General features: G+C 39.4%; 1 non-coding gene across 1 annotated transcript; it reads right to left on the bottom strand.

Moving 5' to 3' along the window:
• Window positions 1–374: 374 nt before the first annotated feature.
• Window positions 375–481, bottom strand: LOC120366417 (U6 spliceosomal RNA). The gene has a single exon (XR_005581086.1). It is a non-coding gene; the product is annotated as a U6 spliceosomal RNA (small nuclear RNA).
• Between the last annotated feature and the right edge of the window lie 24566 nt (window positions 482–25047).

The following is a 25047-nucleotide window of genomic DNA, read 5'->3' as shown; positions in this document are numbered from 1 at the left end:
TTTGGGCTGAGATGATGGGGTCTTCCAGATATACAATCATGTCATCTGCAAATAGAGACAATTTGATTTCCTCCTTTCCAATTTGGATACCCTTTATTTCTTTTTCTTGCCTGATTGCTCTGGCTAGAACTTCCAGTACTATATTGAATAGGAGTGGTGAGAGAGGGCATCCTTGTCTAGTGCCAGATTTCAAAGGGAATGCTTCCAGTTTTTGCCCATTCAGTATGATATTGGCTGTTGGTTTGTTGTAAATAGCTTTTATTGTTTTGTGATACGTTCCGTCAATACCTAGTTTATTGAGGGTTTTTAGCATAAAGGGTTGTTGAATTTTGTCAAAAGCCTTCTCTGCATCAATCGAGATAATCATGTGGTTTAAAAATATGGAACGCTTCACGAATTTGCGTGTCATCCTTGCGCAGGGGCCATGCTAATCTTCTCTGTATCGTTCCAATTTTAGTATATGTGCTGCCGAAGCGAGCACTATCTTCTATATCTTAACCTCCTTTTTTATTGTTTTCCATCTTTTTGTCTCTCCAAGAAGAGAGACAAAAATACTGAATTAATTCTATATAACCTTTTGCTAATACTTTTATCTTTGTCTAAACTTCTGGCTCAACTCCTTCACAGAATTCATTTCATTTCAATGGTTTTATTTTATGTTTTGATACTAGGAGTACAATCTGGTTCTTTTTCAAAACTGCTTATTCTTATAATCTTTTGCTCTTTAATCATGTTTAAAACACTTCATTTCTTTGAACATATTTTAAGTCAACATACTTTTAAAATATTCTATTACTAGTAATTCCAGTATCTAAACTCTTTGCAGGACTGATTTTGTTGTCTATTATTATTGCAGGCTTTCTCAGATGGTAGCTTCTTTCCTTGTGTATTTTGTACTTTTTGACTGGTCACAGTCCTTGGATTATCTTTGGTAAGAATTCTTTGAGGCTTTTGTTGAGGGTTGATTCATTAAAAAAAATTTACCTTTGCTTCTTCCATGAGCCTAGGGACACTGAAAACCCAGGGGGATAACTTTAAATTAAGTTTGCAGGTTTGTTGGATCATCTGTGCAGAGAAAATTTCAGACTCCTGAGGGGATTAGCCTTTGGATGAATTTGTATACTGTCTTTACCTCTATCCAAGGTTTCAAACAGGCAGTTTTCTCTGTCATGCCCTTGGTGTGTGAGGTGTTTGATTCTATTCATCTTACACTGATGCATAAGTAGTTCTTTGGGAGCTCACTTGTTATTTGGCCAGTTTTCCATGAGACTGTGAATCAGATGTGAGCTTTGTCTTCTGTCCTCTGCAACCCATGAGCCTATGAAAACAGAAGCCTAAGGTCACCTGGATTCAGAAAATGCCTCAAAACAAAGCCAGGTTTAGTTAACTTATTTCATTAGGTTTTTTTTTCTCTTCAGTTTTTATTGTCCAAAGGTTGTCTATTTTCTCATCAGCTTATTTAGCATTTAAAAAGAAGTTTAAAAGTGTGTGTGTGTGTGTGTGTGTGTGTATATATATATATATATATATATATATATATATATATATTAGGGCTGTGCATGTTGGCTCATGCCTGTAATCCTGGCACTTTAGGAGGCCAAGGCAGGTGGATCACTTGAGTCCAGGAGTTCAAGACCAGCCTGGGTCTTGACCGGTTTTGTAGAGACATGGCAAAAGCTTGTCTTTACAAAAAATACAAAAATTAGCTGGGTGTGGTGGTGTGTACTTGGTCCCAGATACTTTGGAGGCTGAGGTGTGAGGATCACTTGAGCCTGGGAGGCTGAGGTTGTAGTGAGCCATGATTGCGCCACACTGCACTCCAGCCTGGACAACAGAGTGAGACCTTGTCTCACACAAAAAAAGTTGTTTCTTGTAAATCTGCTTTAGTTCTTTGTAGATTCTGGATATTAGCCTTTTGCCTGATGGGTAGATTGCAAAAATTTCTTCCCATTCTGTTGGTTGCCAGTTCACTCTAATGATTGCTTCTTTTGCTGTGCAGAAACTCCTAAGTTTAATTAGATCCTATTTGTCTATTTTGGCTTTTGTTACCATTGCTCTTGGTGTTTTAGTCATGAAGTCCTTGCCTATGTCTGTGTCCTGAATGGTTTTTGCCTAGTTTTCTTCTAGAGTTTTTATGGTGTTAGAACGAACCCATTCAACAGTGGGCAAAGGATATGAACAGACACCTTTCAAAAGAAGACCTTTATGAGGCCAAGAAACATGTAAAAATCCTCATCATCACTGGTCATTAGAGAAATGCAAATCAAAACCACATTGGGATACCATCTTATGCCAGTTTGAATGGTGATCACTAAAAAATCTGGAGATAACAGATGCTGGAGAGGATGCAGAGAAATAGGAACACTTTTACGCTGTTGGTAGGAGTGTAAATTAGATCAACCATTGCGGAAGACACTATGGTGATTCCTCAAGGATCTAGAAATAGAAATTCCATTTGACCCAACAATCTCATTACTGGGTATATACCCAAAGGATTATAAATCATTCTATTATAAAGACACACGCACATGTATGTTCATTTCAGCACTGTTTACAATAGCAAAGATCTGGAACCAACACAAATGCCCATCAATGATAGACTGGCCAAAGAAAATGTGACACATATATACCATAGAATACTATGCAGCCATAAAAAAGGATGAGTTCATGTCCTTTGTAGGGACATGGTTGAATCTGGAAACTGATTCAGCAAACTGACACAAGGAGAGAAAACCAGACACCACATGTTCTCACTCATAGGTGAGCATTGAACAATGAAAACACATGGGCACAGGGAGAGGAACATCATACACTGGGGTCTGTTGGGGGCTAGGGGAGGGACAGCAGGGGTGGGGATGTCAGGGAGGGATAACATTGGGAGAAATGCCTGATGTAGGTGACAGGGCAATGGAGACAGCAAACCACAATGGCATGTGTGTACCTGTGCAACAATCCTGCAAGATCTGCACGTGTATCAGAACTTAAAGTACAGTTAAAAAATAAAAGAGTTATTTAAAAATACGTATTTGATCTAGGATTTTTAGTCATTTTCACCAGGAGGGTCAATCATGGATCTTAGTCCATTATGATACCATAAATGACAGTCTTATATTTGCTTTGACTGAAATTTAAAAATTATATTTGCAGTAGGTTTTGTAGTTACTTTATTATATTGTCATGTTTTGTTGACTAGACAGATCCTAGCACTTTTATATTTTGACTTTTTATCTTCTTGAATCCTCTATCAACTACTTTAGCTATAGAATGTAGTTTAAGACATTTCTGTCAAAGGTACATTTATGGAATTTTTGCTGTATCTTTGCATAAGAAGTTTTCTCTGTTGCTTTTGTTTGTGAAATAAAAGTTGACAAGGCTTAGAATTTTGATTCACTATGTTTTTTTCCTCAAAATCTGGCAGATATACCTCCATTTTCTTCTGGAATTTATATATGTGATGAAGCTTGAATATTTTCCATGTCTAGATAATCTTTTCTTCTTCTTTCACTCTATAATATTTTTCTTTATACACATAATTAAAACAGTTTGCCTTTTGTGTTAGAATGGTTTCTAGTTGAATAATTTCCCCCAGGAAGTGCTGGACCCTATTTTTGAATAGACTCAGGATTTCTATTTTTTTAATTCCAGAAATTTTTTTTCTTTCTTTTGTGTTTTTTGTTCATTGTGTTTTTGGGTCCTAATATTTCCGACTTCCTTGTCTTTTAAAAGTATTATTTTTCCTGTTATTATTTAATTTTTGTTCTTATTTTCTTTTTGTGCAGTGAGAGATTTTCAAGTTTGTCTTCAATATCATTGTTCCAATTTTATTCAGTGTCATTTCTGCTCTTTACCTTCTTCAAGGGGGATTTTAATTTTATTATATTAGATGTTTTGTGCTCCCCTACCCCCCATTCAGCTAGTTCCTTCTGCATCTCTTTCTTCATTTAACTTTATTCAAACTTGGAGTTTTTGTTTTACAGAGGTCATGCCTTCTTATAACTCTGGGAACACTAGGAAACCATTACCATTAATTTTCTTCTGATTCTTCTGGAAGTCATTTTACTATTTTTTAGAATCTACTTTTCTCCTGAGTTTTCATGCTTTATATTTGGCTTCCTCCTTTGTTCCAGTATCTTTTCATTGATTCTATATTGGTTTATTTTTTGTTCATTTAATTTTGGATATTTAGGTCTATTCAGGCATGGCATGGTCTACAAATTGGGGTAGAAGTTTCTCTCTCTCTCTCTCTCTCTCTCCCCCTCTCTTTCTGTCTATACACACACATATGCACACATATGGTATTTAAAGAATTCAGATTCTGTTAGCACAAGTATTTTAAAAATGTTCTCTGCAGGTTCCTATATTTCTAGTAAGGTCCTTCTGGGAAGCCTCAGGAGTCAAGAATGAGCACAAGCTTACCCGCCTGAGTTCTCTTATCCTGAAAACAGAGGCGCTCCACACTTAACTGTTTTATGTATCAAGCGTCTGCATTAAAATGCATTTGAAGAAAGAAGCAAGATGTTTAAGACATTTCTGAAAATGATTCCTCTCATGTATGAGTAACATCTTAGATTAAGTTAGTCACTTTTGGAAACTGTTGTTTCAGGATATTAGAGTACCAAAAAGTAGAAAAGCTGAAGGAAATAGGTCCCAAGAGAAAACAATGGACTAATAACTGCCTAAAAGGGCTTAAAGGAGGGGCAAATAATTTAATAAGAGGAAATGGATGTAAATTACTTGAACAAAAATGAGCCAGTTTCCATGAAGATGTGCTTAGCTAAAGCGAAATAAGTATGACTTGTATCTGAACTCTGAAATAATGAGTGAGTCAGCTTAGAGGTTGATGAAATTTCAGTTCCTTTGGTTTCTACTCACTCCCTTACAAGAGCATCTAAAATACAACTGTTCCAATGAATGCTCCAGGATTTGATAGTTTCTGTAAAAGGAATCCAAGGGCACTGACTGGCTGGAAGGAGGGCATAGGACTTGAGAATGTCCATGGCAGAAACATCATGGACAGCGATGGGATTGACATCCCAAGATGAAAGACTAAAGTTAAGGAACATTCACTTCCACTAAGGAAGAAGATTTTCATATCATATATATATATATTTCATATTATATATATGATATATATCATATATATTTTCATAGCATATATATATATATATATATATATATATATATTTTTTTTTTTTTTTTTTTTTTTGAGATGGAGTCTCACTCTGTTGCCCAGACCGGAGTGCAGTGGTGTGATCTTGGCTCACTGCAACTTCTGCCTCCCAAATTCAAGCAATTCTCCTGCCTCAGCACCCCCTGAGTGGTTGATATCACAGATATACGCCACCATACCCAGCTAATTTTTATTTTTTTGAGGTGGAGACTAACTCTGTCGCCCAGGCTGGAGTGCAGTGGCACAATCTTGGCTCACTACAGCCTCCACCTCCCAGGTTCAAGTGATTCTCCTGCCTAAGCCTCCTAAGTAGCTGGGATTACAGGCGCCTGCCACCACGGCCAGCTAATTTTTTAATTTTTAGTAGAGACGGGGTTTTACTCTGTTGGCCAGGCTGGTCTCAAACTCCTGACTTCGTGATCTGCCCACCTCAGCCTCCCAAAGTGCTGGGATTACAGGTATGAGCCATCGCGCCAAGCCACCCAGCTAATTTTTATATTTTTGGTAGAGACGGGGTTTCACCATGTTGTCCAGGCTGGCCTCAAATTCCTGATCTCAGGCGATCCACCTGCCTCAGCCTCCCAAAGTGCTGGGATTACAGGCGTGAGCCACCATCCCCAGCCTCACACATATTTTCTAAGTGTTTTTATGTGATAGGAATTGAGTGGATCAAAAATAGAAGATCAAATTTGAGTAAGGACCTAGGATGAACACTAGTGTATGGTTTGGACACATGGTAGAAGGTGTACATGGGGTTGTAGTTCTAGGAGCATGATAATTTTCTGTTTGTCTCTTGTCATTGGCTTCTGCTGGGATCAGTTTACATTTGGGAGTAAAAAGCACACACTGCTTCTCTTCCGTCTCCTCTGTGTTCTTCTTCCTCATTACCTCATCTGTTATTCTGTAGGTAATCACATGTTGTCTTACAAAAGCACATTTTTGCTTAAAAGCCTTTCTTTTCTATGCAAAGAATTAATTTAAATTTTTTTTGAGACATGGTCTCAGTCTGCTGCCCAGGATGGAGTGCGGTGGTGTAATCATAGCTCACTGCAACCTTGAACTACCAGGCTCAAGAGATCTTCCTACCTCAGCCTCCTGAGTAGCTGGGATTACAGGCACATGTCTCTATACCCAGCTAACTCACCATGTTGCCCAGGTTAGTCTCAAACTCCTGGCCTCAAGGAATCTTCCCACCTTGGCCTCTGAAAGTGCTAGGATTATAGGAGTGAGCCACAGTGGCTGACCAAAGAATTGATTTTTTTTTTTAAAGGAATAGTCTCACATAATAATCTTAGAGTATGTGTATGTGTACACACATATGTATGTGTGTATATATATATAAATATATGTGTGTATATATCTGTATGGACACTTTATCTGTACATAGTTGATTAACTCTGAGATATGTCATGGCTAAGTGGCAGGAAATGATTGAGCCACCTCAAAGGGTGACTCAAAGTTGCCTTGAAGCTTAGCAGAACCTTTTCCAGGAGGACACTGGTCCCTGTGTGAATGCATTCCAGTGCTTCCAGCCTGAAGCAGTTGAGGCAGAGGGAGAAAGATCATCAAAAGGCCTGGAGATCCCTCCTTGAGAGATTTGATTTCTCTACTGAATGTGTGCTAGGAAGGCGATGAAGGCCAGACCAGAGGCCAGACTCTGTTTCTCGGGCTGTATCATTAGGAGAAAAGTGAGGTTGCCCCATGCTGAGAAATCCTCTAACTCAGGTGAGAACTCTGCTGCTATCTTAACAGGTGGCTCAGATGTTCAGGGGAACCTACTCAGCAGGAGTGGCTTTATACCCTTCAGCAAGCCACACTGGCAGAGACAAAATAGTATCACCATCCTTGATATGGCCACCACCTGGGACACGGTTCTTAAACTGTGGCTGCACCTAAGAATCACCTGAGGAAACTTAAAAACACAAAGACTTGTGGGCCTCACCACAGACCTACTAAATCAGAGCTTTTACTAAAGCAAAGGAAAATGAGGCAAACATAAGACATAAATTGTACACATATTTGTACCTAGTTGAACATATAACTTATCTTGCTAACCAATCATTATGGTCGAGTAAAAGGTGGCATTGCAGTCTAGTGAAAAAGCATAAGAGACTAATAACCAGAGAAACTCAAGTGTAAATAACACTTGATTATGTAATAGTTGAGTGACTTTACACATTTGACTTAACCTTCAGAGCTTCAGTTTATTTATCTCTTCTTAAGAATTATAGGCCAGGCACTCCCACTCACCACTGTAATTCCAGCGCTGTGGGAGGCTGAGGGGGAAGAATTGCTTAAGGCCAGGAGTTTCAGATCAGTCTGGGCAAACTAGTGACACCCTATCTCTACATAAAAATAAAAATAGCTTGGTATGGTGGTGCATGCCTGTAATCCTAGCTATTTGGGTGGCTGAGGCCAGAGGATTGCTTGAGCCCTGGAGTTTGAGGCTGTAGTGAGTTATGATCGGGCCACAGCACTCCAGCCTGGACGACAGAGCCAGACCCTGTAAAAAAAAAAAAAGTAATGGGAACTCAGAAAGTTTAAGTTTCTCTCTCCTTCTGTGTGGATCCAAAGAAATAGCCCTTCTGAGTTTCACTGTAACTATATTGTACTGAATTTGTATGTTCTCTACGTAACAATTCTACCATATTAAGAAGTTTGTGATATCCTGCTTTGCTTCCATTGTGTTACAGAAATTAAAAGTGTACTCTTTTGAATATGCTTTTCTTAAACAATGATTTCCCAAGGTGAAATAGTAAAGTGTTTTCATCTGCCAAGCAAATTAGCTGAATATTATTGTTGTTCCTTGTGCATTGCAAATTTTACAAGTGGATTTGGAAAACAAATTAAAGCTGTGAAATACAAAAAAAGTTTCTTTACATTCATCTGACCGTAAGTTGGACTTAACTGCGTTTCTTCATATGCCAGTACATTTACAAGCTTTTCAAGTTTGGAATGTCATTTTTTCCCACCTCAGTAGGAAAGGGGTTGTATTTTAGGTGCCTCTTAGTTGAAAAGGATGCATATACCATATTGATTTGCAGGCAACTTGCAGTCTTCCACAATCTTAAGTTTCTCAGATTGGAAAATATTGTCATTTGGAAGATATTTTGGGATTGAAGACTTATTTAGGTCAGAAAATTCAAATCTTCTCCTTAGTTTTATGCTGCAGATTCATTTTTAGGACATTGGCCTTTCTTACATTCCAGATGAATCTTAAACATCCAGATAATGGGGACCAGTTTCAGCACCTGCAGGTTCAGCACTCAGGTGGGGTCAGATGGAAGGACATTTTTATATCTTCCTGTTTGATCTGTCACGTTCTACACTGAACAACATCCCCAGGTGTACCGACCAGTCAATGGGCCTATAATTTGCTGTTTCTGCAGTAAAAATATGAGAAAAGCATTACATTTGTTAGGTCACAATCATGACTTACAAATCATCTCTCTCTCTCTCTCTCTCTCTCTCTCTCTGTGTGTGTGTGTGTGTGTGTGTGTGTGTGTGCATGTGTGTGTGATGGGTGAAGGGTAGGAGCTGGGGAGGCTGTACTTTTTGCTTTGGCTAATTTTGTCTCATTGGTAATGGTAATAGTGTAAATGTGTTTTTCTTTTTATTATAACCCAAATGTTGAACTCATTGGAGAAATCCATACATCTAAAAATCACTGCAAAATACAAAAGTTTAACTCAAACACATTTAAAAAATGATAATTTTTACTGTTATTTTCTTGTGAAGATGGGGGAAGGGTTTCAGTGCATACCTTAGAACAAAACTCCCTAAAAGTCCTCTGGAAGCATCTTTCTTCCATAAAGTTAGTTTCACTTCACGTAGCAGCTGCTATATTTCTGCCCTTTTCACTTTCTCTTTCCCACCACTAGCCTGAAGCTCTTCATCCCCTTCCTTGTGCCTCCTCAGACTTCTACTGGCACACCTCATTCAGACATTCATCTAGAAAAAGGCCAGCTGAAGGCAGACAGCCAACAATGCCCAGTCGCTTGCCACAGCCCTGCCCTCTTTTGTCCCTCAAGCATGCCCACTGGGAGCTTCCATTCATCTTACCAGACTGTTATGGAACAGCACAGTGAAATGGAAAAGGCACAGAGGACTCAGAAGACCTGCTACCAAGAAGGGTTGTGGTATCAGTAAGCTTACTTAACACTAGGCCCCATCTTCCTCATTCTACACCGAGGCTAGTAATTTCCACCTTACCAACCTGATAGGGCTGCATAATGATGCATGTGGTCAAAGTGCTTTAAGAGCTGAAACACTTTGGTACTGCTGTGAGTTTTTGAATGAGAATGTGATCACTGCATAGGGGTCTTAGAGTTCTCTTGAGTCCTACCCTTTATTTTAACAATGAGAAAATTGACAACCCAGAAAGCATTGTAACTCACTCAAGGCCATATAGGCAGGTAGAAGCAAAACCAGGTTAGGGCCAGTTTTCCCAGTTTGATGGCCAAGAGTTAGAATTGAATTTTCAACTGTCCAATAATGAAGCAAACACAAATGGATCAAATGACTTTCAGTGTTGGAAGTGACGCTCACAGATTAAGGATAAAGTGGAGGGACAGAGTCAGAGATACTGCTGATAGTGGACAAGGGAAAATCACATGAAACAGGGCATTGGTGTGGGAAAGACTGATTGAATTCTTTGAACTGCTGGTCAAGGATGACAGGGAGTCAGTAACATTTGTTATCCTACCTATTCTACAATGCCACACAAAGAAGTGTTTTGTTTGGAGTATTTATTTATTTTGAATGATTAGTGATAGGTTATCATCTCACACTGAACTCCCTAATTTCTAGTCTTAATTATGGCTATACAACAGCTGTGGATATGTGTCAGAAATTCGTTTACTGGAATGAGAAAATTCCCCTTACCCATGAGTCATAAGAATCTTCCTACCATTGGAGTTTTATTTTAATAAAGCCAGTAATTTTTTTTTTCTTTGAGACAGAGTCTCACTCTGTCACCCAGGCTGGATGGAGTCCAGTGGCATGATATTGGCCCACTGCAACATCCACCTCTCAGGTTCAAGCAATTCTCCCAGTCTCAGCCTCCTGAGTAGCTGGGATTACAGGTGCCCATCAACACACTTGGCTAATTTTTTTTTTAAATTTTATTTTAGTGGAGACGGGGGTTTCACCATGTTGGTCAGGCTGGTCTTAAACTCCAGACCCCAGGTGATCTGCCCACCTTGGCCTCTCAAAGTGCTGGGATCTGCACCTGGCCAGCCAGTGATTAAGCAACTGGCAAATTATTAGATTCATGATGTCCAGATTCTCTCAATCTGCCTACACGTATTGCTTATCTTTTAGTTTGGAGTTCTCCATCACTTATGTGAATAGACCTCAGATAAGGCAGTTGGCCAGGTCATTCTCTCCTTGAAAATGGCAATGTCGTGAGAGACCTGATGACCAGATGTTGGCTACGTGAGGAGCTGGCCCTTCCAGGTAACAGACTGATGTGCATTAGGAAAGAATTGAGCTGGTTTCTTCTGTGTCTTTGCTTTTGTGTTTCTTCCATTTACATGTCACATGATGTGTGCTTTTAAAGCTTACGCTGTCATCAAGTGTTACCATTTTTCTTAAGAAATTCCTTGAAGGGAAGTTTCATTACCTCTTTCTTTGAAATGATACTCTCCATCTGTTTTTGTTGGCAACACAAGGAAAAATTTCCAGTACCCAATTAAAGTTATGCAGGCTGACATTCATTAATATGTTGCCAAACATTTCTGACTTTAGTGCAGTTTTTAAAAATAAAAAATCAAGGTCCCTTGGTAGTCACTTCCTGAACTATCTAGAGCTTGCATCTGTTATGAGTTCTCTTTTTGGAGGTACTAATGCTTCTTTCTTGTTTTGGAGATAGCATTTTTTTTTTTTTTTTTTTTAATGTGAGCAACACTTCCTTGAAGAGCTCTGATAATGCTCATTCAAGTTCTTACCATGGACAGTGGGCCAGAGTATATGTATATTGCTGTGGTTAAAGTATATAACTTTAATATACATTCAAAGTTTGATTATCTTCTTGTACAATTTTGAAATTCTCATGTCTGCAAGCCTATTTTGTCTCATCCCATCTCAAATCTTGAACCTATTCTCAGGATGGACTGAAGGACAATAAGAATTTATCTGCTCATCACCATATTTACAATTCATCACAATTAATTTCATTTGATATAAAACAGATTCTGAAAGAAACTTTTTCAATTTTAACATAGTTGGATACTTCACGAAAAGAAAAGCCACATAGAAGACAGAAAGGGGGCAGATCTGGAGAGTGAGAAGAAATGATATGGTCTGATATCAGGCCCTATCAGGGAGAAGGGAGTGGGGGCTGGAGAGAGAGAGAGAGAGAGAGAGAGAGAGAGAGATGAATCCTAGATAGCAGGTGCTGAGATCTGAAACCCCCTTGAATCCAGTCATCTTTGTGCAGAGAGTTTCTTGAGGAAAATGACTGCTTGCAGATGTGTATAAGGTCTAAATAAGTAAGGCACAGAGGCACAGGGTTGAGTCTGGGCTATTGGTTGAGAGTTCTAGGAATCTGTACACCCAAGTGATATGGACCACATCCAAGTATGTGGCTGTGTTTCCTCTTTTATCTTATTGCCCCATAAAGTCAACAGTTGCTCAAGTGGTGAATTATTGGTTAATGATGCCCAGGTACTCATAATCTGCCTACACTTGTCACTTATCTTTTAGCCTTAGGTACATTCTCTACTCGTTGGGTGAAGAAACTTCAGATGACGTCTGTCACCATTGGTAGAAAAGCCTGAACTAAGGGGTCTGTGCCTGGAAGTGGACCAAAATTATCACAAAACTAATGGATTTGTAAGATTTTGATAAAGATGTGGGCCCATTTTGCCATAAATCTAGCAGGAAAAAAAGCTGGATAATGCCCAAGTTACTGAACCACCTGGGTTTCACTAGTGACCTCAGGTGGCACTGTCAGCCCCAGAGGCAGTAGAGTATGGAGCCATCTGGTAGACAAAATTTTCTCTGTAGCTCCATCCATGTTCCTGGAAATGACACAATCTCACTCTTTTTTTATGGCTGCATAGCATTTCATGGTGTATATGTACCACATTTTCTTTATCCAGTCTACCACTGATGGACATTTAGGTTAATTTCACATCTTCGCTATTGTGAATAGTGCTGCAATGAACATACGTGTACATGAGTCTTTATGATATAACAATTTTTATTCCTTTGGGTATACACCCAGTAATGGGATCAAATGATAGTTCTCTTTCTAACTCTTTGCAGAATCACCACACTGCTTTCCACAATGGCTGAACCAATTTATACTCCCACCAATTGTGTATAAGTGTTCCCTTTTCTCCACAACCTTGTCAGCATTTGTTATTATTTTGACTTGTTAATAATAGCCATTCTGGCTGGTGTGAGATGGTATCTCATCGTGGTTTTGATTTGCATTTCTCTATTGATGAGTGATACTGAGCTTTTTTTCATATGCTTCTTGGCCACATCTATTTCTTGTTTTGAAGTGTCTGTTCATGTCCTTTGCCCACTTTTTAATAGGATTTTTTTTTCTTGTAAATTTGTTTAAATTCCTAATAGGTGCTGGATATTAGACCTTTGTCAGATGCATAGTTTGGAAATATTTTCTCCCATTCTGGAGGCCGTTTTCTCTGTTTCTTTTGCTGTGCAGAAGCTTGTTTGTTTAATTAAATCCCATTTGTCAATTTTTGCTTTTGTTGCAATTACTTTTGGCATCTTTGTCATGAACTCTTTGCCAGTTCCTATGTCCAGAATGGTATTGCCTAGGTTGTCTTCTAGGTTTTTTACAGTTTTGGGTTATACATTTAAGTCTTTAATTTATCTTGAGTTGATTTTTGTATATGGTGTAAGGAAGAGGTCTAATCTTCTGCATATGGCTAGCCAGTTATCCCAGTACCATTTAGTGAATAGGGAGTCCTTTCCTCATTTGTTGTTTTTGTCAGCCTTGTGGAAGATGTGTGGCCTTATTTTTGGGCTTTCTGTTCTATACCATTGGCCATTATCCTTAGCAAATTAACACAGGAGCAGAAAATAAAATATTGCTTGTTCTTACTTATAAGTGAGAGCCAAATGATGAGAACACGTAGACACAAAGACAGGAACAACAGCCGCTGGGGCCAAATTGAAGGTGGAGGGTGGGAGGAGGGAGATGATCAGATAAAATAACGGTTGGGTACTAGGCTTAGCACCTGTGTGACAAAATAATCTGTACAAAAAAACCTCTGTGACATGAGTTTGCCTATGGAATAAACTTGCACATGTACCCTGAACCTAAAATCAAAGTTATTTTTTTTTCTCTCTCTAAAAGGCACTTGTAACCAGGAATGAAGCTTTGAATTGAACAGTAAATTCTTGGGGTTGTTGGACTTACATTGTATGTGATAGCGGTGTGTTGAAGGAGGAAGAATAAACAACATACTTTAAAGAGAGATGAAAGATTTAAAAATATGTGACTTTGTTTTGTGTCTTAAGCTACTAAAGCAGGAACTCTCTGTTGCATGATATTAATTCTATGAGATTTTCCTTAAAACCAGAAAATAGAGAAATCACTTTCCAATGGTAAAGGACGCCTATGTTTTTAATTATTACATTCAACCTAGAATATGTAAAAATCACATAAAAGGGTAAAATGTCAATATTTAGATAACGGAGGTCATGTTATTATACAAACATGGTGAATCCTAGAAGCCTTTAGGCAGATTTTCTCTTTCTCACTTGGGAGAAAGAGCTCATGCTAACAGTCTCTGGTCGGTGTTCTGTTTCTGAAAGCGGAATTTCTAATTGTTTTGAATGAAACCAAAATATCTGGGGCATACTTTGGGAGGTAGAAACAAAATGTACAATTCTGGGGTCTTAGTATTTCTGTGGTATTTGTCTAATTAGAATCTCATTTGACTGCACATATTCCCAAACTAGCATACAATTTTTTTTGTTTTAAAAAAAGACATCACAGAACATAAATTCTGAATATAAGACTTGAGCAGGAAATAGTAGTTTTATGATCTTTTAACTCTTTTGTATGAGTAACCTTGCAACTCACTGGTGAAGAAGAGCATCATGGAAAGGTTATGACGTTGAAATCATACTGACCAGGGTTTGAATTGTTGGTCTAGCATTTTCTAGCAAGTGTGACCTTGAACCTCAGTTTTATTATTCATAAAATCTACCTTGTTATAAGAATAAAAAATCTGTGGCCAGGTAGTGACTCACACCTATAATTCCAACACTTAGGGAAGCTGAGGCAAAATAATTGAGTCCAGGACTTTGAGACCGGGCTGGGTCACAAGGAAAAATGCTTTCTTTACAAAAGATTTTTTAAAAATTAGGTGGGCATGGTGGCATGTGGCTGTAGTTTTGGCTAGTTGGGAGACTGAGGTGGAAGAATTACTGGAGTCAGGAGGTTGAGGCTGCAGTGAGCCAAGATAGTGCCACTGCACTTCAGCCTGGGTGACTGAGCAAGACTCTGTCTTAAAAAAAAAATTATTAAATAAAGTTCCAGGCACCTAGCAGTTACTCTTTAATAGGAACTATTATTGTGACTACACATGTTTTTTTATTCATGAATTGCACTTTTACATGTATACATTCATATAAAATGTATACATAATATTTTTTAGGTTCTTACATCTTGTTCAGAAATAATATACATCCTATTAGTAAGCATCAATAATTGATTATATCAGCAATCAACCTCTCTTGCTCAACAAGACATTATAAAATTATAAAACCTGTGACTTACTTTATGCATGGTTTATATAGATATTATTTTACATTCATTTATAATCTGCATTTATGATTCCTTTTGTACTTGGACACAAAGTCTAAAGATTATATTTATAGTTATCTAAAACCTATGGAAAATTATTAGAGGGCAGAGTTCAACAGAATTTTAAAGAGCAAAGGAAATAAGATAATTTCAAAAGATAATGAAGTTAAGTAAATGTGAAAAAAATCTCCATTGGAAATCAAGGGAAAGAAAGCAAGAAGATGCCACACCCCACTGAATGGAATAACAAAGAAAGGAAGAAAAATTGTAGGATAAAAGTTGAAATTCTTAAAATGCCTTCTTTAAAATTTATCATTAGCCATTTTTCATATGCTTTACAGTCTTCATGATTTTTCACCTACTTCATAATATCCCAACAAATGACTATGCTGAGATTTAACTACCTCCCAAATTTAAACATTTATGCTGCTTTGAATGTTGTAAAGAACATGTATCTTCAATAGCCTTTTCCTGAATCAACGCATTCTAAATTCTAAATTTGTTTCACATTTTCTTAAATTTATTATCTTTTGAAATTATCCTATTTTCTTTGCTCCTTAAAATTCTGTTGAACTATGCCCTCTAATAATTTTCCAGAGGTTTTAGATAACTCTAAATACAAGCTTTAGACTTTGTGCCCAAGGGCAAGGGAAAGGAAAGAAAAGGAAGAAAAGAGGAGGGGGGGAAGGGAAGGGGAGGGGGAGAGGGGGGAGAGGGGGGAGGGGAGAGGAGGGAGGGGGAGGGAGGGGGAGAGAGGGGGAAAGGGGGGGAGGGGAGAGGAGGGAGGGGAAGGGAAAGTCCCAAATTTGAAGAGAAAGTAATAAAAATATTTTTTTGTTTTTATTTTTGATAAGAGCACATTTTGAAGGAAAAAAGCAACATAGCTAATTTGATTATATATATTGATTGAGAATGAAAATTGTTTATTTACTTTGACTCAATGTCCAATTGCTCCTGGGAATTTAGAATACAATAATTCAGGAAAAGGTTATTGAAAAATATATGTTCTTTACAACATTCGAAGCAGCGTAAATGTTTACATTTGGGGGATGGTTAAACAAATCTCAGCATAGCATTTAATGGGATATTAAGTGGATGAAAATCATGAAGACTGTAAAGCATATGAAAAATTGCTAATGACAAACTTTTAAAGAGAAAGGGAGAACATAAAAATTGATTATAGGTTATGACCACATTATGTTTTTTAAGTGGTCCTTCTCTATCCTTGGAGGAGGCTGGTCTGGCTTATTTCTCAAGTCCTTGACATCCCCAGACCTGGTGAGTGATATTCTCCCTTGAGTCCTCCTTCCCTACCCCTAAAGCCATCTTGCTGCTTACAGAAAACACCTTTTGCCCACTCTCTGGTTCCTTTGACCCACGCTTCATTATACAGACTAAATTCTTTAAAGAGCAATTCTGCCTTGTGTTTTAGTGTCCTCATAGATTTCTAAATCCAGCCCTTTTCTGATTAACTATTTAGTATCCACAGGGCTCCAGTACAGACCCTTAGGGGAAAGGGATCGTGCTGGAGAAAAATCTGAGTAACATACACAACACTCTACTGAAAATGACACCTTCCTTCTGGTCCTTACCCAGTAGGCTTGGCCTAAGCATGCAAGCCACATGTTTCCTTTCCTTATGATGGGCTTTTAACAAAGAAGCTTCTCACTCTTCTAGTAAATAGCCCTGCATGAGTGATTCCACCAAATATCCAGCCATGCCCCAAATCATCTGAATTTAGACTAAGCCTGGTCCAAATGCTGTTCCACTGAAACCACCAGTCCTCCGCCGACCCTTCACATAAGCTCTTGAAGGGTATCTGTGTTGCATATTGTGAGCTTTGAATAGACTATATTATTATGTAAAGTCTTTACAAATCTTTTTTTTTCTTTTTCTGAACTAGTTTGGTAATTTCCAGGATGGTTTTCACTGAGTCCATTTGTTTCTATGTGTTTTGACAATATAGTCTTAGTTCTGCTACTAGATAGTTATATAAACTTACATAACTGTTTAATTTTAAATTCTGAATTTGTAAAAAGAACAGGTAGACTTCAATGTGTTTAAAGCTCTCATCAGAAAACTCTGGCAACTCCTAGTTTATAGATATAGAGAGTTATATCTATGTAGAGATGTATCTATACAGAGAGAGTTATATCTATATAGAGATATGGTTTATAGAGAGTTAGTTAAAGACAAGCCAAGCTTCCTAAGGGGCCCTTTGATCATCCTCTCAAGTCTCCAGGGACTCAGCCTGTATTCTTACCTGCCACTGCCTACTTTCTCTTTCAGGGTTGAATAGCCCTTAGATTTCCATCAGCATGAGCTTTAGTATTTTCAGATCTTATTGTCTTTGTGTGTATGTGTGCTGAAAGGAAGCAAATATGTCCTTGTGGCTTTGAGTTTTACTGTTGTAAGGAGACAGACAAAATATAACCAAGGCAACAGTTCCAGAAAGCTAAAAAATGATCATAGATGTGTTTGTAATCTATGTTTCCCAAGATCCTTTTGTTTTGTTTTGTTTTCAGGAGAAAGCATGAAAACAAAGTTCCCTGTTCAGTTGGTAGCTAGAAATATCTTTTAGATGATGCTGAAGGTTGGTTTTTTGATAACTGAGTTTCAGAGTAAGCTACTCATAAGGTGGTCTGAGATGGCTGCTACTGCCAGGTCTGGTGGTACACTGTATTTTCTCTCTCTTTTTTTTTATTGCATTTTAGGTTTTGGGGTACATGTGAAGAACATGCAAGATTGTTGCATAGGTACACACATGGCAATGTGGTTTGCTGCCTTCCGTCCCCTCACCTGTATCTGTCATTTCTCCCCATGCTATCTCTTCCCACCTCCCCACCCCCCCGTCCCTCCCCCATTTCCCCCCAACGGACCCCAGTGTGTAGTGCTCCCCTCCCTGTGTCCATGTGTTCTCATTGTTCAACACCCGCCTATGAGTGAGAATATACGGTGTTTGATTTTCTGCTCTTGGGTACACTGTATTTTCAACTGTTTTCTAATCTTCTTTCATTTACTGTTTTCATCTATTCTTCCATTCATCCATTCATCCATCCATGTATTTCATACTGAATCTCACAACTTGATATTCAGAAATGAAACAGATTCATGGCCAGGTATGGTGGCTCACACCTGTAATCCCAGAGCTTTAGGAGGCTGAGGTGGGGAGATCACTTAAGCTCAGGAGTTTGAGAACAGCCTGGGCAACATGGTGAGATCCTGTCTCTACTAAAATACAAAAAATTTAGCTGGGCGTGGTGGGATGTGTCTGTGGTCCCAGCTACTTAGCTGCTTGGGAGGCTGAGGTGGGAGGATTGTTGGAGCTGGGAGGCAGAGATTGCAGTGAGTTGAGTTCACACCGCTGTACTCTGGCCTGGGTGACAGAGTAATACCCTGCCTCAACAAAACAAAATAAAACAAAACAAAACAAAAAACAAATTAAAAAAACCCTGAAAACAGCATGGTCAACATGGCAAAGCCCTGTCTCTACTAAAAATACAACAATTAGTCAGGTATGGTGGCGTGTGCCTGTAATCCCTGCTACTTGGGAGACTGAGAAAGGAGAATTGCTTGAACCTGGGAAGCAGAGGTGGCAGTGAGCTGAACTCTAGCCTGGGAGACATAGTGAGACTCCACCTCAAAAATAAATAAATAAATAAATAACATTCAAATTCTGTTTTCAATTAACTTACTGGCCTAATGAAGGAAGCCAGGATATAAAGGAACAATATATTGTTGAATGTAATAAATATGACAATTCAATCAGACACAAAATGAAGAAGAGGCACATTGGAGCCAATATCTGGCTAGGTTTTTTTTTTTTTTTGTTAAGGCAAGGGAGTACAGAGACATTCCAGGCAGAGGCAGTAGTACATATAAAAGTGCTGAGTAGTGTGGTATGTTGGGGCCATAATGAGAGATCAGCTGGCCGAACAGAGGTCGCCACATCATGAAGAGCTTTGAGTGTTTTGCTAAAGAGTTGGATTTGATCCTGTAGAGAAGAGGGAGTCATTGAGGAATTTCAGACAGCAGGAGGTGTGATTCTCTTTGTGCCTTGGAAGAATGGATTGACAGTAGACAAGGCTAGTGGTGTGAAGAATAGCTCTAAACATGTCCAAGCAAGAGAAGCAGGACCCAGGCATTATTAGTTAGGATTAGAGCAAAGATGGACTCAAAATATTTAGGAGATAAAATGGACAGGAATGGATATGTTTGATATTAGACATGAAGAAGAGAAAGGAATTCAGGGATGACTTATTTGTTCTGGCTTGGGACACTCAGTAACTTTTGTGGTCATGTACTTAGAGGCACTAGAGAGGTAGTTACGGTTCCTGGTTAAGTTTTTATGATAGATACCTCCAAATACAATTGCTTAAAGAAAGACAAAGTTTGTCTTTCAATTCTCTACATATCAGAATAGGTGGCTCAGGCAGTTCAAAACTTTTGGAGACCTGGGCTCCTTCTACCTTGTTTTTCTGTCATTCACAACATGTGGTTTCCATCTCAAGATCTGGGATAATTTCTTCAGCCCTGGCCATCACGAACACACTGTACACATACCTTCCCTTTAGGGGAATGATTCAGAGGCTGAGCTCATTATTTCTGCTTACATCCACTCTGCTCACATTTGTTGACCAATCTTAATCAAAAGTCCATTTAGATGTAAGAGAGGCCGCAAAATGTTTTCATTTGGGCAGCTATGTACCATTTGAGATTCTGGTGTTCCATTTTTAAAGGGATTACGGGAGATCAAACAGGACAATCAGCAGTGTTTGCAACATGTATACAATTTCAAGTGCCTGTTGGATATCCAAGTGGAAAAGTCCTGTATGTATTTTGAATATATAGGCTTAGAGACCAGGAAAGAGGTCGAAAGTGAAGAAAAAAAATTTGAATTCAGAGCATTAACTTTCTTCGTTCATTCGCTTATCCTCCCCCCCCACCCCGGCAGAGATAGCTAATTCTCCCACATATTAATTTTCTCCATCTTCCTATTAGTGATAGGAGTTGCAGAAGGCCAGGTGACTGCTCAGCTACAGACTCAACCTACCAGGCTCCCTTGCAGATAGGTATTGTTGCCATGTCATGAAGGTCTGAACTTCTTTCACTTTTTTTTTTTTTTTTGAGACAGTCTCACTCTGTCACCCAGGCTGGAGTGTAGTGGCATAATCATGTCTCACTGCAGCCTTGACTTCCTGGGTTCAAAACATCCTCCCATCTCAGCCTCCTGAGTATCTGGGACAACAGTGTGTGCCACCATGCCTGGCTAATTTTTAATTTTTTGTAGAGATGGGGTTCTTACTATGTTCCCTAAGCTGGTCTCAAACTTCTGAACTCAAGCAATACTCCCTCCTTGACCTCCCAAAGTGAGAACTGAACGTTTTGTTTTGTTTTGTTTTTGAGACAGAGTCTTGTTCTGTCACCCAGGCTGGAGTGCAGTGGCATGATCTTGGCTCACTGCAAGATTTGCCTCACAGGTTCAAACGATTCTCCTGCCTCAGCCTCCAGAGTAACTAGGATTACAGGCACACGCCACCATGCCTGGCTAATTTTTGTATTTTTAGTAGAGACAGGGTTTCACCATGTTGGCCAGGCTGACCTCAAGCTTCTGACTTCAGGTGATCCGCTCGCCTCAGCCTCCCAAAGTACTGGGATTAGAGGTGTGAGCCACTGCACCAAGCCAGAACTGAACTTTTTAATGAAAAAAAAAAAATTTGTTTTAAAAATTTTCTTTCCAAGCATAGTGGCTCATTCCTGTAGTTTCAATGCTTTGGGAGGCTGAAGTAGGAGAATCACTTGAAGCCAGACCAGCCTGGGCCACATAGTGAGACCCTTATTGCTACAAAAAATTAAAAAATTAACTGGGTATAGTGGTGTGCACCTGTAGTCCCAGTTGCTCGAAAGGGTGAGACAGGAGGTTGAGCCTCAGAGTTCAAGCAGCAGTGAGCCATGATCACACCACTGCACTCCAGTCTTAAGACCCTGTCTCTATTTAAAAAAAAAATCTGGAATCCTAAATGGAGAAGGAAGAGAGATGTTGAGTCAGCACACTGGAGCAGCAGTGGGGAAGAGAAGGCTGGCAACTGGAGACCCTGTACAGTTTGGCCTCATGCTTCCACCTTTCACATTTAAATTACTTTTCTTTAACTTTCTTAGTTCTTTTTCCAACAAACTGAAGGTCTTAGAGTCACAGAGTTGCCTTATTCCCATTTAACCAAGAGCAATGCTATTGTAGTATGAAAACAATTCTTTAATGTAATTGTCACTTAAAAAAATACCATGGAGGGACTTGGAAGGAACATGATTGGAAAACTGGTAAATAAATAAATAAATAAATAAATAAATAAATAAAATAAAAATAAAAATGAAAAAAAGAAAAAGAAAAAGAAAATACCAGGGAAATAATTGTCGCCTTCGTTTCTTTCTGCTTTGTTCTGTAGTTAGGTATGTGACACTTTCCACCACAAAATTGCAAGTCTTTAGCTCCATTTCTTATTTATTCATCTTTGTACCTTTATGTCTATCAAGTTGTAGGTTCTTCATAAATGGATTTTGAGGTGATTAAAACCACCATTATTTTCTGCTCTTGTGTCAGTTTGCTGAGAATGATGGTTTCCAGGTTCATCCATGTCCCTACAAAGGACACGAACTCATCATTTTTGATGGCTGCATAATATTCCATGGTGTATATGTACCACATTTTCCCTGTCCAGTCTATCATCGATGGGCATTTGGGTTGGTTCCAGGTCTTTGCTATTGTAAACAGTGCTGCAATGAACATTCGTGTACATGTGTCCTTATAGTAGAATGATTTATAATCCTTTGGATATATACCCAGTAATGGGATCGCTGGGTCAAATGGGATTTCTATTTTTAGGTCATTGAGGAATCGCCACACTGTCTTCCACAATGGTTGAACTAATTTACACTTCCACCAACAGTGTAAATGTGTTCCTATTTCTTCACACCCTCTCCAGCATCTGTTGTCTCCAGATTTTTAAATGATTGCCATTCTAACTGGTGTGAGATGGTATCTCAATGTGGTTTTGATTTGCATTTCTCTAATGACCGGTGATGATGAGCATTTTTTCATATGTTTGTTGGCCTCCTGTATGTTCTCTTTTGTAAAGTGTCTGTTCATATCCCAGCAGAAAATCAAACACCGCATGTTCTCACTCATAGGTGGATGTTGAACAATGAGAACACATGGACACGGGGAGGGGAGCACTACACACTGGGGTCTGTTGGGAGGAAATGGGGGAGGGACAGGTGGGTGGGGAGGTGGGAAGAGATAGCATGGGGAGAAATGACAGATATAGGTGAGGGGAAGGAAGGCAGCAAACCACACTGCCATGTGTGTAACATGCAACAATCTTGCGTGTTCTTCACATGTACCCCAAAACCTAAAATGCAATAAAAAAATGGGTATTCATTCATTAACAACAACAACAACAACAACAACAACAACAACAACAACTAACAAAAAAACCACCATTATTCCTGGCTCAATCAGCTGGTTAAAGAAGCAGCTCACCTGTTTCATCTTTCCTCTCTTTTCCAGCTCGATTGCAATCATATTATTTATGGAATAAAGGCAAAATGGGGATATTTAAAAGACTGAGAGAGGGTTGATCCCAAGATTGCTGAATAAGAGGCAGCCCTGGAAAGCAGCTCCCAGTGAGATGCAGAAACCGAGTGGTCTCCACAATTCCAAACGAGGTACCAGGTTCATTTTGTGGGTCTGGTCGGACAGTGGGTATAAACCAAATAGGGCAAGTTGAGGCAAGGTGGGGCACTGCCCCACCCAGGAAGTGCATGCAACCAATCAGAGGACTGTGGCGTCTCCCCCTCTGGGACTTCAGTTCGGATACAGCACTCCACCCAAGCCCTCTACAACCCACAGAACAGGAGACCTTTGCCCGGCTGAAAAGCCTCAGTGAGCTGCCTGAACAGGGCAGAACAGCGACTTTGGCCAGAGCTGGGGCTGTCAGCATAGATCTAGGTGGAAGCACTGGCTGACTCGAAAGCCAGAAAGCTGGCTGGACAGATCTACCCTCCCACCAAAGGGAAGGGGAACTGAAAACAGGAAAACAGCCCATGCTGGATGGTCCCCGCCAAAACAGGACGATCCAGGCAGGACGGTCCCCCCTAAAACACACAAAGCTAGCACACTGAAAAAAAACTCTCATAGCACAATTTCACACCTAGAGAGTGACCAGGAACTATCCATCTTGGTGGGGGAGGGGCAGCCGCCATTGAGAAGCTGACCTAATTTTCCTGAGTAAATAAAAGATGCAATAGCTCCACTGACCCCGTGACAACCCAGCAGTGCCAGGAGGTAAAGGACCTCTTCAAGGAGAACTGCAAACCACTGCTCAATGAAATAAGAGAGGACACAAACAGATGGGAAAACATTCTATGCTCATGGTTGGGAAGAATCAACATTGTGAAAATGGCCATACTGCCCAAAGTAATTTATAGATTAAATGCTATCCCCATAAACCTTCCAATGACCTTCTTCACAGAACTGGAAAGAACACTTCAAACTTCATATGGAACCAAAAGAGAGCCCACATAGCCAAAACAATCCTAAGCAAAAAGAACAAAGCTGGAGGCATCATGCTGCCTGACTTCAAACTATACTACAAGGCCATGGTAATCAAAACAGCATGGTACTGGTACCAAAACAGAGACATAGACCAATGGAACAGAACAGAGGCCTCAGAAGCAACACCACACATCTACAATCATCTGATCTTTGACAAACCTGAGAAAAACAAGGAATGGGGAAAGGATTCCCTGTTTAATAAATGGTGCTGGGAAAACTGGCTAGCAATGTGCAGAAAGCAGAAACTGGACTCCTTCCTGACACCTTACACTAAAATTAACTCCAGATGGATTAAGGAATTAAACATAAGACCTAAAAACCCTAGAAGAAAACCACAAAAACCCTGGAAGAAAACCTCGGCAAAACCATTTAGGACATAGGCATAGGCAAGGACTTCATGGCTAAACCACTAAAAGCAATGGCAACAAAAGCCAAAATAGACTAATGGGATCTAATTAAATCCAGAGCTTCTGTACAGCAAAGGAAACAATCATTAGAGTGAACCAGCAACCAAAAAAATGTGAAAAAATTTTTGTAATCTACCCATCTGACAAAGGGCAAATATTCAGAATCTACAAAGAACTAAAACAGATTTATAAGAAAAAAGCAAACAAGCCAATGCAAAAGTGGGGGAAGGTTATGAACAGACACTTTACAAAAGACTACATCTATGAGGCCAAAAGCCAAAAACATATGAAAAAAATGCTCATCATCACCGGTCATTAGAGAAATGCAAATCAAAACCACATTGAGATACCATCTCGCACTGGTTAGAATGGCGATCATTAAAAAATCTGGAGACAACAGGTGCTGGAGAGGATGTGGAGAAATAGGAATACTTTTACACTGTTGATGAGAGTGCAAATTAGTGCAACCATTGTGGAAGACAGTGTGGCGATTCCTCAAGGACCTAGAAATAGAAACTCTGTTTGACCCAGCAATCCCATTACTGGGTATATACCCAAAGAATTATAAATTGTTCTATTATAAAGACACATGCACATGTATGTTCACTGCAGCACTGTTTACAATAGCAAAGACCTGGAACCAACCCAAATGTCCATCAACAATAGACTGGATAAAGAAAACGTGGCACATATTCACCATGGAATACTATGCAGCCATAAAAAACAATGAGTTTTTGTCCTTTGTAGGGACATGGATGAATCTGAAAACCATCGTTCTCAGCAAACTGACACAAGAACAGAAAATCAAACACTGCATGATATCACTCATAGGTGGGTACTGAACAATGAGAACACACGGACACAGGAAGGAGAGCATCACACACTGCAGTAAGTTGAGGGGGACTAGGGGAGAGACAGTGGGGGGTGGGGAGGGTGGTGACGGATAGCATGGGGAGAAATACCGGATATAGGTGATGGGGGGAGGAAGGCAGCAAACCACCTTGCCATGTATGTATTTATACAACAATCCTGCAAGATCTGCACAGGTACCCCAGAACCTAAGGTACAA

Source organism: Saimiri boliviensis, chromosome 2, assembly GCF_048565385.1.
Source record: "Saimiri boliviensis isolate mSaiBol1 chromosome 2, mSaiBol1.pri, whole genome shotgun sequence".
NCBI classification, from domain to species: Eukaryota; Metazoa; Chordata; class Mammalia; order Primates; family Cebidae; genus Saimiri; species Saimiri boliviensis.
This window is presented reverse-complemented; position numbering and strand designations above follow the sequence as displayed.